The 16,130-nt window shown below is 39.5% G+C and overlaps 1 long non-coding RNA gene across 1 annotated transcript in view; it reads right to left on the bottom strand.

The window, feature by feature from the left end:
• Positions 1-667: 667 nt before the first annotated feature.
• The window catches only part of LOC145545425 (uncharacterized), a 47,359-nt gene continuing 31,896 nt past the window's right edge, over positions 668-16,130 (bottom strand). Inside the window, exons 2-5 of the long non-coding RNA XR_014082070.1 lie at positions 7,824-7,966; positions 4,055-6,871; positions 1,449-1,521; positions 668-902 (exon numbers count right to left, since the gene is read on the bottom strand). This is a non-coding gene — a long non-coding RNA (uncharacterized LOC145545425). The remainder of the gene's footprint in view (positions 903-1,448; positions 1,522-4,054; positions 6,872-7,823; positions 7,967-16,130) is intronic.

The raw sequence follows: 16,130 nt of genomic DNA, 5'->3' as shown, positions 1-16,130 counted from the left end.
TGTTCATTGTCAACTTGTTTTTTAATGGTGAGACCAAAACGAGCAGGGTGAGATGAAATGTGTATATGTAGGAAGACTGGGTTGATAGGTGGAGAAGGTTGGCTAAAAAGAAACCCTAGAGAGGAATAAAAGGAGAGATTTTATTCCTCCACTTTATTTCTGTACCTGCATTCATGCTTAGATAGAAACTAACCCAGTAACAGGGGCTGCCCAGGTGGCACTATTGGTAAAGAACCTGCCTGTCTATGCAAGAGACATAAGAGACTCGGGTTTGATCCCTGGGTCAGGAAGATGCCCTAGAAGAGGGCACGGCAACCCACTCCAGTATTCTTGCCTGGAAAATCCCATAGACAGAGGAGCCTAGCGGGCTACAGTCCATAGGGTTGCAAAGAGTTGGTTGGACATGACTGAAGCGACTTAGCATGATTTGCCAGTAGCAAATGCATCTCTACGAAATTACTTTAGAAGATGTATTCCTGGAGAAGATGAGGGACAAGCTTTGTGGTTTTTGATTTTTATCCTAAAAGTGAAGGCTATGAAGTAAGACTGCAGCTACCAAAATGCAAAATTGCTTTCATCTTCATATTTGTGTTTCTCACAGAATGTTTCCACCATAAGGGTAGCATAGACTTCTCAACTGAATGAAACAAAGCAAACCAAATTATTTTGATGCATAATCCCCTGGAGGAGGGAACAGCAACCCACTCCAGTATTATTTCCATAAAAATTCCATGGACAGGGGATGCTGGTGGGTTACAGTCCATAACAGTCGCAAAGAGTTGGACATAACTGAAGCAACTGAGCACGCACATATACCCAGGATGCTATTCCAAAATTTTAGTCAAGTGCTTAACTCCTAAGCTTGTCCTCAGTTCTCAGAGAGGCAGATAGTATCAGCTCATCTGTGAAAAAAAAATATATCAAAATGACTTCCAATTTAATTAGTATTTGGGAAGTGCTTCCTATGCCAGGCTATGCACTAATCACTTGGAATATAAAAATAAATAAGACATGGTTCTTTCCCATAAACAGGTTTAATCTAGCTGCACATACATATATCAATAAAAGACATATATATATATATATATATATACACACATACACATATATACATATCAACAAAAAAATTATAATATATTTTAGTAAGTGTAACAGATACCCACTGAGTATTATGAGAGCACAAGTGAAGGATATATAACATTGTAGTTGTATCCTGGTGGTCCAAGTCCAAATATAGCCCATGAGTATAATATATTAAGGCTTTTCAGTTTTGGTTGAGTTTGATTAGTTGACTACATTAAAATGAAGGAAAAGTTGTACTCAATTTCCTCCCAACAAAAACCAGCCAAGCTAAGTAATAGATGTTCCTTTTAGATGAAACATACATTCTCGAGTTTATCACTGCCCCCACTGTTTCCTACAATCATACACAGGCTTCCCTCACTTACCTAATCAATCTGGCTCATATAGTGTGTTGAGTTTGACATATGAAGGGTTGGTAAAGAAGTATAGGGTTTCTTCCTAGAAGGATGGATAGGTGTGAAAGAGATGAAAATGAGGGGAAAAAAATATCTTTTAAAAAATATTTACCCGTGTATTTATCATTTGGATTGCTCTTTACCTTTCTCTGCATATCCAAATTCCCATCTGGTATCATTTTCTTCTGCTCAAAGAAGAAAAAGGGCATGTTTCAACATTTCTTACAGTGAAAGTCTCTTACCTTTTATTGACCTGAAAAGGTTTTTATTTTGCCTTCATTTAAAAAAAAGTCTTTGCTGGGTATAGAATCCTAGGTTGGCAGTTTATTCTTCCAGCACTTAAAAAAATAACAGTCTATTGCCTTTAGGCCTGCATGGTTTATGATGAGAAGTCTGCTATGGTTATTATTTTTATTCCTCTCTACATAACATGTCTTTTTTCCAGCTAGTTGCTATTTAGATTTTCTCTTTAACATTGGTTTCAGAAATTCAATTATGATGTGCTTGAGTATGGCTTTCTTTATGCTCCTTCTGTTTGTAGTTTGTTGAGGTTCTTGAATCTGTGGGTTTATATTTTTCATAAAATTTAGATAATTTTCAGCCATTACTTCTCTTTTAAACTTTTAAATTTTATATTGGAATTGTTGTCCAGTCACCAAATCGTGTCCAACTCTTTGCTACCCCATGAGCTGCAGCACACCAGGCTCCCCTGTCCTCCACTTTCTCTCAGTGTTTTCTCAGATTCCTGTCCTTTAGGTTGGTGATGCGATCTAACCATCTCAGCCTCTAGTTGGTTAACAATGTTGCCTTAGTTTCAGATGTGTAGCAAAGTGATTCAGTTATACATGTACATGTATCCATTCTTTATCAAATTCAGCCATTATTTCTTCAAATAGTGTTTCCATTACCCCAACTGCCTCCAAGTAGTAAGCTGTGGCAATTATAGGGTTCACCTTAGTTTTCTCCTTTGTAAAACAAGACCTTTTTAACCAGTTCTTAACCATTTTCAAGGCAAAGTTTTCATAACTGAGTTTAGTGGAGGTGGAGGACAGTTCAGGTTGAACTCTTTAAAGAATATAGACTATTAACAAATTGTGTTTATTGATCACCTACCACATGCCAGGATTTATGCTCAGAGTTTTAAATACATTATCTTTAATCCTTACAACAATCCCATCTCACAGATGAGAAAAAAGAAAAAAAAAGAGGTTAATAGCTTGTCAAGTGTTATATACCTGAAACTAGTGGAGAGAATCTGAACCCAAGTCTGGATAACTACATTTTGCTGGACCAAAGATCTTTGAAGTTTCGCCTTTAAAGTTTCTTGGGTGATTCTAATGTGCATCCAGGGCCAAAAGCCATCTATTAAGAAGTTAAAAGCAGGTTTGAGATATCTACCTTAATAAAAAGTACCACCTTCCATTATGTTTCCGCTCCCTTGTTACACCAATTCAGATCCACTGTGATTTTACTTATACTACACCCAACCCTGTAAGGCAATAGGAGGCAGGCAGAAGAGTAAAGCTTTGATTTTTTGGAAGAGGATGCATTCAAGTTGCAACATCTTCATGGATCCTCACAGTCCAGTGAATGGTCAATTGTAGTATCTAGTCTTCTTGGTGCTTTTTGAAACAATACAGATTGACTGAAAATATATTATTTATTAATGTTGGAGTAAATTGACTTCATATTTTATGCAATTTAATTTTGGAGCATACTGATGGCATAAGCAAAGATTTTTATTATATTCATAGCAGACAACTGAAATCTTCTTAGGTTGTAGGAACCATGCTAAGCACTTCACTTCTATTACCTTGGTTAATTCTCACAATAATCTCATGAGGTAGGTACAGTGATTATTCCCACTTTATAGGAAACTGAGGCTCATAGTTAAACAGTGGATTACTCAGAAATAAGGCCAAGCACTCTGGCTCCAGGGGGACAAATCTCAGACCTGCATCAGGCTACTTCTTTCCTCGCAATGGTGACCAGTGGGAAATGTTCCTTATTTCTTTTTCAGCTGTAAATAGTGATATTAGGACAATCGAAAGTGTTTAAAAAAAATACTTTCTTACTGTTCTTTTAAAAATGGGAACTAGAACAAAAAAGGAACCTCTTGATACCCTGAGCCCAAACTCTTACATTCTTCCATCTATTGTAGGTGAAACCTCATTTTTGGCACACAGGTCACTGCTCAAAAGCAATGTGTGCCTTTATCTTTTTGGTCTGTGTGTGGTCTTGGTAACGTACGTGTGTTATGGGCCGTGCCACAAATCTGGCTCTCCCTTCATTGGCAAGGATTTTACTACGCAGACCACATTAACAAAGAAAACTTGGAACAAAGAAGAACTTTCACTAGCAGCATTGTGTTCACGGCTAAATGGGCGACATGATGTATCACCCATTGATAAGAAAACTATTATAAAGCATTTTCTTTCAGTATGGGGATCACCAGCATCTACCTCAGAGATGAGTGCTTAAAAGATCTAGGGAGGCAGAAAGCTGATAAGCACAAGTGTGGGTACATATGAAGTTCTTTAATATGAAGCAAAATGTTTTCTGTAAAGCAGTTTTACCTGAGACACTTGATTATCCAGCAGGGTATAGGCTTCTGTGAACTTCCCCAAAGGACAAACAGGCATTTTTCCACCAGCATGTGAAGAAAAAAATAGGGAAAGGAGCTGCTTTCCTACCAATCATAGCTTTTTTGCCAGCATGATTGGCAGTGAAAACATTAAGCATAAGAAAAATGAAGATGACATTCTTGTTTAATTTAGGTATAGTTTAGGTATAGTTCAACTTCCCTCAAACAAACAGAACTCTTTGATCAAGCTTATTTCAAAATAGGAAAATCCCCTGTATTGTTCAACATGTACCCCAGCTCCATCTGGAGGAGCTAACAAAACCAGCAGAAAGGGAACCCAGATCCAGCATAATACCAAATCAGATATTAACCAAGAATAGTAGATGATCAGCCTAATATTTCTCTCATTTTTTAATTTAAGGAGGCTTCAACCCAGAGTAAAGATTCTTTAGTCCCTCAAACCCTGAACATAGTTCCTGCTCTGTCCCTGGGCATATTCAGTGTCAGGATTATAGAAGGGATTTCCCCATTGGGCAGGAGAATGGACTCAGTGATGCCAGATATTGAAAAGCATGTGCCGAATTTGCTGATAAGACCCATCCAAGGACAGAGGGAATCCTGCTCGAAAAGAGAGCTGCTGAAATACCCTGACACAGTCTCCTTGTGGCCACTGGAGATAGGCTAGTTCCTTCTGAAGTGAAAATATCATGCAGCCCCAGGGTACATGCCAGTGAACATGTGCTACATGGAAGAGCTGGCGGGGATGGGGTTTAAACACCCCCAGAGACTGTACTGCAGCTTCTTTTAGTACTCTCTGTGGTCTGCTGGCAAAGGCCAAGTTCCTGGACTCCACTGATGCAACAACCCCTTCAGTAACACAAACCTTTAAGTCCTGGTTTCCCACTCAACAACTGGGAGGTCTTTTCTGGGTCTCTATTCTTTGGAGTCTGAGGCAAAGCAGTGTCCGCCTCCAGGAGAACACTGTGATGCTGCAGGCCCCAGAGAAGATGTCTCCACAGATGCTAGGCAGGGCTCTACCTGCCTGTACCATTTTAACATCAGGGATTTCCATGGCACTGTTTCCCACTTCCTACTGGAGATCAGGGCTTCCCTGGTGGCTCAATGGTAAAGAATCTGTCTGCTAATGCAGTAGATGTGGGTTTGATCCCTGGTGTGGGAAGATCCCCTGGAGAAGGAAATGGCAACCCACTCCAGTATTCTTTCCTGGAGAATTCCATGGACAGAGGAGCCTGGTGGGCTACAGTTCATGGGGTCGCAAAGAGTCGGATCCAACTTTGCGAATGAACATGAGCACAACTGGAGATCTGAGGAGACTGCCATCAGGATCAAATCAATTCAGATTCCCCAGTTTAATATTTGCCAACCCCTTAATACAGTCATGCAAATTTTTTCTTTTGGCCCTAAGTTTTTATAAACTCAAAATCATTACTAAAAGTAAAAGCCTAATAAGTGCTTTATTCCTCTAAACCAGAAGCTTGAGTTTTACAATTCACTCTACTATGAATGCAGGCTCTCCAAATCCTACCTGATCTCTAACCATGATCTGCAGAGAGCCTAGGACTTTGTTGCCACCAGAGCACAGCTGGCAGCTGCAAGCACAAGAGGACACAATTATTCTCCTTTCCCTGTGCAGACAACATGCAGGACTGCAAAGAAATGCAGTATGTGTCCAAGCCAATGATGAGTGCTTTCCTGTGCGTTTCATCAAAACTGAAGCCAAGTCCAAAGGGTTATGTCAAGGAAATCACTTTAGACAGTGCCCTTTCAACATCTAAAAGCCTGTGCCTTTAAAACACTGAATAGAATTGATGATTTTCCCCTCTGAAGCTATTTGTTCTAAGTTCATAAGGAACACCAGATAAACCATCTCTTTCCTCTTGTTTGTAAGAGGCATTGGATGCAAAGGAAAGGCAAGAATCAGTTGGGGGGACGCACTGCTAGCAGACCAAATTAAGACAGCACAAAAGTAAATATGTTACGCTACTCTACTTCTGGCTGTCAGTGGTAGCAATTCTAAATAATAAAAATAAAATAAATACAGTTGGTGGTGGTGAGAGTGGCTGGGGGCAGAGTGTCGAAGGAATTCTCTTTCGGATGCTTTTTGATTGCTGAACAGAAACTGCTCAGAACACTGCTTCTGCCTGTCCTGGCCACCTCCTCTCTTATACAGGCAGGAGGGCGAGATGGTTAAGGGAAAAGTCACTTCAGGTTTCAGAGAGACCTGAGTTCTAGGCTCGGCTCTGCTATCAGAGCTATTTATAGTTGTGCTTAAAACCTTGGACAGTAATAAAAATGTTAATACAAAACATTTAGGGAGGCTTCCCTGGTGGCTCAGTGGTAAAGAGTCCACCTGTCAATGGAGGAGACACAGGTTCGACCCCTGGTTCAGGAAGATCCTACATGCAGCAGAGCAACTGGGCCCATGTGTCATGAGTATTGAGCCTGTGCTCTAGAGCCCAGAAACCGCAACTACTGAGCCCTTGCATTGCAACTACTGAAGCCTGAGCAACCTAGAGCCTGTACTGCAAACAAGAGAAGCCACCAAAACGAGAAGCCCTCGCACCACAAGAAAGAGTAGCCCCTGCTCTCCGCAACTAGAGAAAAGCCTGCACAGCAATGAAGACCCAGCACAGGCAAAAATAAATACATAAAATTCTTAAAAAAAAAAAAACCACAAACCTTTAGGGAATTCTCTGGTGGTCCAGTGGTTAGGACTCCACACTCTCACTTCAGGGGTCACAGGTTTGATCCCTAGTTGGGGAATTAAGATCCCATGTGCCGCATAGTACTGCCAAAAAATAAATAAAATAAGATTAAAAAATAAATTTTAAGTGTTTTAAAAAATGTAGACCATAAACTTCTACATGGATGGTGTTAGTTAAATGAGATATTGTTTATACTAATCACAGGCCTGAAGCCCCTGGTGGCTTAGATGGTAAAGAATCCGCCTGCAGTGCAGGAGACCTGGGTTCGATCCCTGGGTTGGGAAGATCTCCTGAAGGAGAGCATGGCAACCCACTCCAATATTCTTGCCTGGAGAATCCCCATGGACAGAGGAGCCTGGTGAGCAACAATCCATGGCGTTGCAAAGAGTTGGACACAACTGAGTGACTAAGCACACAGCACAACCACAGGCCCGGGGGATAATAAGCAATCAAAAATGCCAATTTTTATTTTTTGCTTTTCTTTTCTTCTCCTTTTAGCCCAGAGCCAAGAAGGTGGGACCAACAGAGAGGACTTGAAGAAATCATGTGAGTTTCTAGAAAAGAAACTCTCCATCCAGGGAGTCCTGTGTTTATATACTATTGTGCTGCGTTAACCAGTACTCACAGGCATAATAATGAGGTCACTGGGTACAATGAACATGCGGGGTATTACACAAAACCCATCCTTCTACAAACCCTGCTTGCTTCCAAACCTGCTCATTCTCTCCTGAGCAGGTTTAAGATTACTAGCAATATATCCATTGCAAACCCTTTTAGTCGACAGGATCTGCTGCTGTGTCTTTAGGGTTTCGTCTCTGCAAGAATACAAGACTCTTTTATTTCAGCTGCAAGGGTGTTTGGGTAGCAGCCAGAGTCTGTAATATTTGGGGTCTTTAAGCCTTTATGCGTCTGTTGTTTGGACATCACAACTGACTGTATTGACTTGGTTGGAATTACAACTCAATTTACACCCTATATTTTCCCTTTCCTTATTCTACATCATACTGGTCTCGAGATTTAACAGTATTTCCTTGCCTTTCTGGCCTTCTCTCAAGACTTTATTTAATTTCTACAAGCCATATAACGGGGTCCTCGGCAGCCAAAAATAAGTCTTCAGTTGGACAGCGTAACCAGGTTCTTTTCCTTGGCAAGAAGTTCTAGCAGCCTCCTCTTCTGTCCTGCAGGTAAAGAGAGACAGCTCCATTTTTAGAATGAGGCAAAGGTGAGCTCAACAGGTGAAAGAAAGTCTACTTTCATCAAAGTGGGAAGGGCAGTCCCTGCAAGAGAAAACTCTACTCCTGTAGGAACTTGATTCCTTAGGAAGCAATAAGGCCAAGGTAATTGGCATCGAGTTAGTTCCTGATGCTCACTTGTCACTTGATTTAAGGCAAGTCTGTTTGGGACTCAGTTTTCACATCTGTAGAATAATATTCTCTGGCATCCTTACCACAGAGCTTAAAGCAGTTTACCATATGTTACGTCTTTACTTCTTACGTCTTTACTTCTCCTGTAGTCAGGCACAGAAACTCTGCTTCAGGACCTGAAAGGAAGTAGAGGAGCAAAAACCTGTGGGGATCTGCCCACATGGCAATGGAGCTGGGATAGGAATTCACATTGTCTGTCTGAATGCTTAAGTGCTATTGTTTCTAGAAATGACTTTGCCACAAAATGGAATTCTTAACCTAGAAATAAATCACCCTGCTTGCAAGTCACTTGAATTGAGGATTTAAATAAACTTAGGGGATTTGAAAATTCAATCTAATATAAAACACTAATGCTCAGCCAGGAAAAAAAAAAGTAGGTCCAACAGAGTTAGTTTCACACTGTAGAAATATTTCAATACTTGGGTCTACCACCTTGAAACACTGACTACTTAATCCTCACAGTTACCTTGTGAAATACATTATTAGTCATTATTAGTTCCATTTTACAGCTGGAGGAACTAAGGAAGAGTGTTCAAATGGCTTCTCTGGGGCCTCAGAGGAAGTCAGTCCTGTCCAGGAGATATTCTTGTATTCGCTCTCTCTCTCTCTTTCTCGTCCTCACACAAATAGAGAAAACAGGTTGTCTGGAGAAGTCCTCACAGCTGAAATTGTTTCTTCAAACTAGAGGCACATTCACATCACACCAGCTTTTGGGTTACAGTAGCAGCTATAGGATTTCACAAATAGAAAAAACAAATAAACATAAGCTCCATGTTGGGAAAGCATCCTTGAAGGTGTTTCTTTAATTGAAGTCACTGAGCTGCCAAATACAGCTGGGAATTTGGGGGTATCTTCAGTCATTAGCAAACTAAGACACTTACTCTCTTATTCATGAATTAACTACGTATTTGTTAATTCAATTAAAAGAAGATACCTTCTTCTGTGTTTCTTAACCCAAAATATTGCCAGACTTCCACATCAGTTTTTAAGATGTGGGGTATTTGTGTGTGGTGGTGAAGAGTGTGTGTGTGTGGTGTGTGTGTGTGTGTGTGTGTGTGAGCATTAACTACATGTCAAGCAAAGTGCCTACTTGTTGGGAAATAGAAATAAAAATATTCCCTAAGGAATTTAAAATTTAGGTAAGGAAACAAAACACAATAAAGTAGGCTCTGGTAAAACCTGAAGTTTAAATACCCATTATTTTTAATTTTTCTGAACCCCACATTTCTTTAACTTTTTGAATCCCAAGAAAACTTTTTCAAGAAGCGCCTAATAATGACCCTCTATGTCATTCTTTCATATTTGAAAATTAGTTTTTTAATCTTCCAATCAACGTTTAGCTTTAGAATTTCCTACAGGGTTATTCATTGTACTTGAGCTCTCCTATAAAGCGATGATATTAAAATGCAAATACAAATGGCTTTGTTTACTTTTGTATTCCATTATTTTAGGTTATCCTGGGGCTTTCAATGTGCCAGGCACTATGCTGTGCATTGAACGTAAAGGAATCCAACACGAGATAGACTTGAGAGTACAGTGGGACAGAGGTGGGTAAACTGCTGATCGCAGCTATAGTGAGGTGGACGTTGGTTGACAACACACAATATACAACCAGCGCCTGGAGATCAGCCACACTACCACATGGGGTGCATTGGGGTATGCTGGGGGGAGGGAGGCTTTATGGAGGAAGTGATGTGTGAGCAGCAAGTCCTCTAGAGGAGGATGAGGACTTCTCCAGGCAAAAGGAGAAGCATACGCAAAGGCGAAATGGTATGATTTGGGAGTGTCCTTGGGGTCTACTGTTAAGAGAAAACCTCCTGAGAAGGTTGAGAAGTGGGGCAGCATCTGTAGGGGCTTTACACAGTGAGCTGTCAGACACCAGACTGCTTCAGCTAACGACATCTGCTGCCAACATCTCCTCCTCCCCGCCAAACTTCACTCCTCGCAGTCTCACAGACACCCCTAACTGCTCTCCTGTCTCCCCTTCTTTCCCTGTCAAATAATATTAGTGTCTGCTTCTAAATTCTCAGGCCTGAGCAACACCAGTGATGGAAGACCTGAGCAACACCAGTGGGAAGGCCAGATAAACAGCAGTAAGTTGGATCCCCATTTTTGTCAGTCTCACAGCAAAGAGCTTCCTCACACAACCATTGATAGTTTAAATCCCAAAGCCTGGTTGCTTAGTGGGTATAAGCCATATTTTCAATAACTTCCTCTGTTGTCTACCGTTTGGCTATTTTCACTGTTTGCTTGCATTTATGCCCACAATGGGTTGTGTGATTCCACTCTTTCAGCTACTGTTACTTTTTTTTTCTCCATTAGTGAATTTATAAGATCCTAACCGCATAGCTTCAAAATGTATTATGTAAAAACCAATAAAGCTATAGGGAGAAACTAAGAAACATCCAATCATAGTTCAGTTCAGTCGCTCAGTCGTGTCCAACTCTTTGCGACCCCATGAATTGCAGCACGCCAGGCCTCCCTGTCCATCACCAACTCCCGGAGTTTACCCAAACCCATGTCCATTGAGTCAGTGATGTCCTCCAACCATCTCATCCTCTGTCGTCCCCTTCTCCTCCTGCCCCCAATACTTCCCAGCATCAGGGTCTTTTCCAATGAGTCAACTCTTCGCATGAGGTGGCCAAAGTATTGGAGTTTCAGCTTCATCAGTCCTTCCAATGAACACCCAGGACTGATCTCCTTTAGGATGGACTGGTTGGATCTCCTTGCAGTCCGAGGGACTCTCAAGAGTCTTCTCTAACACCACAGTTCAAAAGCATCAATTCTTCAGTGCTCAGCTTTCTTCACCGTCCAACTCTCACATCCATACATGACCACTGGAAAAACCATAGCCTTGACTAGACGGACCTTTGTTGGCAAACTAATGTCTCTGCTTTTAAATATGCTATCTAGGTTGGCCATAACCTTCCTTCCAAGGAGTAAGCGTCTTTTAATTTCATGGCTGCAATCACCATCAGCAGTGATTTTGGAGCCCAAAAGTAAAAAGTCAGCCACTGTTTCCACTGTTTCCCCATCTATTTCCCATGAAGTGATGGGACCAGATGCCATGATCTTAGTTTTCTGAACACTGAGCTTTAAGACAACTTTTTCACTCTCCTCTTTCACTTTCATCAAGAGGCTCTTTAGTTCTTCTTCACTTTCTGCCATAAGGGTGGTGTCATCTGCATATCTGAGGTTATGGATATTTCTCCCGGCAATCTTGATTCCAGCTTGTGCTTCTTTCAGCCCAGTGTTTCTCATGATGTACTCTGCCAATCATAGTAGAAGACACTAACACATTCCTTTAGGACTAATAATTAATGTGTTAATAAGACTAAAAATGTTATGACAAGAAACAAATCTAACATAAAACTCTAACCTTCATACAAAGAATGTTCAGTATTTTGACCTGAAAGAATGCCTCAACAAATACTTTTTTTAAAAAATAAAGTCATTTACTTTTAAATATATGTGTATTTATTTACTTATGTTGGCCATGCTGGGTCTCCGTTGTGGCACACAGGATCTTTAGCTGCGGCTTGTATACTCTTAGCTGTGGCATGTGAGATCTAGTTCCCTGAGCAGGAACTGAACCCAGGCCCCCTGCATTGGGACTGCAGAGTCCACCACTGGACCACCAGGAAGTCCCTCAGCAAATTCTGAGACAATCATATTATACAAATAATTTTCATGGACGACAATGCAATAAAATAAGAAATCAATCCAAAAAAACTGGCCAAACCTTCCATTTTGTCTCCTCCTAGTACTGAAGACTTATTTTATAAATACTTGTATAACACTATATGCCATCAGCTTCTGTTACTTCTTAGGGTGATAAAGTTCCCATGGAGCACTGCAATAAAATTAGAAAATAATCTATGGACTTTCTGGTTTTGGTTTGATTTATTTCACAGAAAATCAGGATATTTGTTTTATTTTTATGAAAAAATAATATAACTGTCAAAATGTTCTTTTGGGTGAACAATACTTTTAGCTAGTCTTCAAAATTGTTGGACAACTATAATCCTGCTGAATTTCTTGAGCACTAGGACAAGTCCCTATAGCAAGCATAGGGTTTTGAGTTTATTAGCAAGGGAGAGCATTGTCTAAAGATAATTATGTTGTGACTAAAGACCTATCTTAGGCTAAAACCCTTAAACAAATAAGAGTCATAAGTATCTTTGTTTGAAGTTTTGTGGTGAAATAATCATTGGAAACTTATGTAGCTATGCCTTGATTGATACCTGTCTTAAAAAATATTTTTAAAAGGCTAGGCATTTGCTAGATAATTCAAAGTACATCTTAAAAATTCCATATTAGCTAAGGTTATATATATTCACTCAGAAAATGTTTGCTGAGTTGTTTCATTTATACAGACACTGTCAGCTATACATGCCTGACAAGTCACTTTTTAAAAAGGTAATGGTTTTAATTATTCAAGCAGAACTTACAGTGACTACCATGGGCAAGGACAAAATCATAATATTATATTACTATGTACTGAGCTTTCCTGGTAGCTCAGCTGGTAAAGAATCCACCTGCAACGCAGGAGACCCCAGTTTGATTCCTGGTTCGGGAAGTTCCCCTGGAGAAGGGATAGGCTACCCACTCCAATATTCTTGGGCTTCTCTGGTGGCTCAGACAGTAAAGATCCACCTGCAGTGTGGGAGACCTGGGTTCAATCCCTGGGTTGGAAAGATTCCCTGGAGGAAGGGCATGGTAACCCATTCCAATATTCCTGCTTGGAGAAACACAGCACATGTACTGAGCGACTACTAAGTGCCAGGCGCTATACTAAGTGTTCAATGGAAATATCTCATTTAATCCTCTTGGTAACCCTTTGGGGTAAGATTATTATCACCCCTTTTATAGGTGAGAAATCTGAGGGAGAGATCAAAAAATTTGTCAACGTTTATTAGAGCTGACAACACACAAAGCCAAGTTTTGAAACCGGGAATGTCTAAATTCAAACACTGGTTTTTAACCACCATCTCCCCATTGCCTCAGGTAATAAACATGCTAACTGGAGAGCTACTTATAGCAGATACTCATCCCTGTTTGGTAATATGGTAACATATCAGCTTACAGTTTGTTTTTACATATGTTAGAATTTGTAATCTAACAACAATATTTGAGGTAGGTGTTATTAATTACTCTTTTTAAGAGCTGAATACACTGAGGCTCAAAGAATTAAGGGACTTGCCTAAAGTCATTTAACCACTAAAAGGAAGAATGAAGACTGAAAAGCAGGTCTTTCTTTTGGTTTTAAATCCTATTATGCTCTGCTATAATAGGTAGAGAGAGAAGTGATGGAAATTTTGCTCTACACAAACATGTGTGCACATACACTCAACAGATGAGGTATTACTATATCTCTTTGCACTGCTAAAATGATCACTTGGATTAAAACTCATCAATTTTTATTTTTTTACAAAAGCTTAGTAGCAATTGAAACTGTTGTGTGTGTGTCGCTAAGTTGTATCCGACCCTTTGCAGCCCCGTGGACTGTAGCCCGCCAGACTCCTTTGCCCATGGAATTTTTCAGGCAAGAATACTGGAGTGAGGTGCCATTTCCTACTCCAGGGGAATCTTCTTGACCCAGGAATCCAAACCCATGTCTCCAATGTCTCCTGCATTGGCAGGCGGATTCTTTACTACTAGTGCCACCTTATATCTCATTGTGCTGCTAAAATGATCATTTGAATTAAAACACATCAATTTTTTTTCTACAGAAACTTAGTAAGTTGAAACTTTTAACAAGCCTAATAATAAAGGCCAAAAGGATCAAATATTTATCAATTCTAATGAAAAGTTAAGATTTCACTGATTGTACAATGGATTTTTCTTAGTTTGTTTACCTAATAACCTTTTGAAGACTAGAAACTTCTTTAAATTATAGATAATGATTTTAAATCTTCTTCATTGCAGGCAAAGAACAACACCAGCAAAAAAGGAGGAACTCTATCTACCTGTTTTAATCAGAAAGTGTGTGTGTGGAGGGGGGAGATTTCTTCTGAAATGAATTGCTAATGAAAACTCCAAACAGGTAATGAGCCAGGAGACCTCTGGATCTCGTTAGTTCTTGAAGTTGAAATTTTTACACTTAAAATGGAGAAGAAAGAGTAAAAATTTAGTCCTCCAAAGGATACTTAGAGGATAATATCATTCAAAAAGTTGGTGCCAACAACAATTTATACACAGCATGAAGAGCAACAAATTCTGCTTCTGTGGTTTGTATCCGGAGAGCAAAACAAGTCAAAAGGAAAAATTCCAAAGAAGGTTCAAATTTATTCGCCAACCTCAGAGCCTAGTTCAGGTTTGCCTGTGTGGTTTTATTGCTTAGTTCACACACACAAATTAGCACTGGAGATCCTAAAAGCCAGCTTAAAAACAAAGAAAGAAAGAAATCTTTGGCTTCTGGTGTTGATGAAAGAAAACACTCTTTCTCAAAAATGTGATTATTTGGTTCCTCACAGTTCAACATGTGTGAAAAGAGAGAGGGGAGTTTCCTTAAAAGAACTTTCTTCTACCACATCTTAAAGTGTTGCTCTTTCCTCAGTGATGGGCAATCAGGGGCTTCTAAAAGCAAAGAAACAATGGTATCTTTCAAATTAGTCAATAGGGAGCCTAGTGTCAAATTATATATATAACCAGAATACTGTGAGGTTGCTTTCTGTAGTTACCTTTTTATAGGGAAAAAAATAATACAATAATTTATAATTTAAATCATTGGAATTTGAGTGACCTTTACTACAGTAAAATCTCATTGAAAAAAAAATCTTGCTACAACATTCCCTCAAGAATAAAATTTTATAGTTACAGCCAGATAAAATATGATTTGCTTGTAAGATGAAAGCTACTACTATGCCCTACCACCTGCATTATATATTACTGTGAGCTTATATTGAAGTTCTATTGAAACAAGTATCAGAATAAGATCCATTGTCTAACCAAAGAAAACACTGGCAAATCTAACAGTCTAACAAAGGATATGAGAAATATAAGTTACAAAATGTGTATTTTGCTAAAATCATATAAAACACTGATGAGGGAAGGGTGTGCAAATTGCCTGGAAGTTTAGGAGTTCAGTGTTCTGTGTTCAGCTCTGAGATGGGCAGAGTCTTTCTATTCTGGCATAAGCATGTGGTCACTTGTGAACACACCAAGTGTATTAGTGTTTGAACTTGATCTAATACCTTTCAACACTTCAGAGGCCACTGCCAATCAAGCTAGTTGTTAAAAATACTTATTGACTCTTTTTTCTCAATCAACTTGGTAAAGATCTTTTGTCATTGTTGTTTTGGCTTGAGTAACTTTGTACTTGGTGACATCCATGGTGTTGCCTGAGTTTGAGATAGAAAATTTTAGAACTCACTTGTTTACTCCTTAAAAGAGCTGTTCAGTTCTCACTGTTTTATCTTAGCCTCCTTGTACATTTTGTAGATGAAAATTTTCCTCTTGACTTCACATTGTCAAATGATAGAATTTCTCTTGTAATATATATGAAGATTTTGAAGCTGTCTCCTAAATTTTAAAGTATGATTTACATCACTAAGAATGTACATTCTAAACGTTTTTTAAAAAATTAAAAAGCTCAAAAAAAAAAACCTCCCCCAAGATGCACCAATATGAACATTTGAAGTCTTTTGAATAAATCCACTTTTTAGATGGTTAAACTACCAAATCAAGTCCCTCTGGCTGAACCTTGTATGACCACCTACTCTGGGTAGATGTAATGAACTTGAGGTATTGGGGTACAACATCTGGCAAGGACTTGTGAATTACAATTTTCTTTTACAACTGAAAACCATATCCTGGTCAGGTCTCAGTGGGGTTTAATGCTTGTGTCAGAGCACACAAGGTTTGTTTTGATCTGCTATGGAGTAACACACGTAGCTTTCAGTTCACACTAATAACA

This window comes from Giraffa tippelskirchi, chromosome 4 (assembly GCF_054371585.1).
Source record: "Giraffa tippelskirchi isolate mGirTip1 chromosome 4, T2T-mGirTip1v1.2.pri, whole genome shotgun sequence".
In the NCBI taxonomy this organism is placed as follows: Eukaryota; Metazoa; Chordata; class Mammalia; order Artiodactyla; family Giraffidae; genus Giraffa; species Giraffa tippelskirchi.
The sequence above is the reverse complement of the archived record's forward strand: the minus strand, read 5'-3'. Positions and strand labels throughout refer to the sequence as shown.